The sequence below is a fragment of the Pundamilia nyererei genome, unplaced genomic scaffold (assembly GCF_000239375.1).
Source record: "Pundamilia nyererei isolate P.nyererei 1_Seehausen unplaced genomic scaffold, PunNye1.0 scaffold00437, whole genome shotgun sequence".
Lineage (NCBI taxonomy): Eukaryota > Metazoa > Chordata > Actinopteri > Cichliformes > Cichlidae > Pundamilia > Pundamilia nyererei.
The window spans coordinates 117,111-119,065 of record NW_005187838.1 but is presented as its reverse complement, the minus strand read 5'-3'; positions in this window follow the sequence as shown (position 1 = coordinate 119,065).

Here is a 1,955-nt window from a genome sequence, read left to right as displayed (position 1 = left end):
ATTACTGGATCACCTCTGTTTGAAGTGATATAATATGATATACAACTATCACTGTTTAACTACCATAATAATTCTTAGAGTACTGAGTGCATGCTTAATTAGATTTTTTTTTTTAAAAGCATACTGCTACATTACTATGTTTGACAGGCTGAAGTTGTCGGGTGAGGTGAGGCTGCCGGACACAGGCGCCACCGGGCCCTCTGACCACCACCAGTAGGCAAACACGGGGTTAGTATCTTGCCCAAGGATATTTGGCATGCAGCCAGGGTGCAGCCTGGGATCGAATCTCCGACCTTCTGATTAGTGGCTGACCTGCTCTGCCACCTGAGCTACAGCCACCCAACCACTGTCATATGCTCTGTACCTACATCACCTTCCCTGACAGTTGTAGCTTGGCTCATCTGAGGGTGAAATTATAAGAATGTGTTATTTTGCAAAGTGCTCTCTAGGGTTCCTAAATAAAATATGGCATTGAAGCCATTTCTTTTGAATTAATCCCTTCTTCTTAAATATAAGAACCTCTTCTGGTTTTAATGGCACTTTGGATTTCCTTACTTTCTGTTCCACTTCCAAACCCAAATAGATGCTGACAAGCTGCCACAGTAACATGGAAGAGGGAAAGAAGTTGGAAAGGACTACAACAAATAAACCTAATGCCTAACAATGAAAAATGTAAAATAAGAACAACAACAACAATAATAATAATAATAATAATAAAGATAAAAGATGAAGTAACAAGTTTTTAGTTTCTTGTTTATTCCAAATGATCATCCAGATGTCTGTGACATGTGATGACAAACACCATAATGGAAGGCCTTAGTCATCATATGCTTAAACTCATCATATATTTTTGCATATCGTTAGCTTCATAGCATAAGTGCCTAAGTCATTTTTTGGTCAAATTGCATGTGATATTTAAAAATATGCATGTGATATTTAAAAATATGCATGTGATATTTAGAAAATTAGTTTTTTCTTGTTTTCCGAAAACACAAAAAAATGACTTAGGCACTTATGCTATGAAGCTAACGATATGCTGAACAGGCAGTCAGACATGCTGTAACTGTGTGGTAGAAAACAGCATGAACACCATACGGCAGGGGTCTCAAACTCCAGTCCTCGAGGGCATGGAAAAGTTGCATGACACTGGCCCTTGAGGACTGGAGTTTGAGACCCCTGTCATATGGAATATGACAGGTGTGGTTGAGCTGCATGAAGACTCTGAAGTTTCTGTTCTCTTCTGGCAGGACAGTAATGTGGCCTTGTCCTGTGAGCCACTGTAAGGATGTTCTTAGAGTAGAACTGGACTGTCACCGGCCTCAGGCTCTTCACCCTTTTTCAAAGACAAAGCAGTCATTTAGATAAAATATTAGATATTGTTTACCTGTAAATGCACAAAGAGAATTTAGAAATGTAATTATTTTCAAGAGTGAACAAGCGCTGACAGTGTAATCTACAGCTGTGGCCAAACGTTTAGAGAATGAGAAGTGTTGTTTGCTTATTTACAAAGTTTACTGTTTCAGTTATAGTTGTATATCATATTATATCACTTCAAACAGAGGTGATCCAGTAATGCTGCACTAATGAATTACACTTTAGCTAAAGTTATTAAGTTAGCTAAAGAGTTGGGATGCTGTGTAAGACATAAATAAAGCTAAAACACAAAGGTTGGGACACCGTTTTGCATGTTTCCCTACAGTAGGGAAACATGCAAAACACCCAGTTTATCTGCAAGCATACAGAGGGGGTACTCTGAGAGGGTAGAAGATGACAACTTTGGAATTCTGCTAGAAACAGTCGATCATATTTGTTTGTCAAAGCTGAATCCAGGGCAAACTACGCTAAATTAGCGTTTTTAGCTAACAGCTACAATAAGCATAAAAGTTACTGTACGGCTATCATTTGTTAACATGACGCTTGTTCTTATACATGTAATACATTTATTACCAACCTGA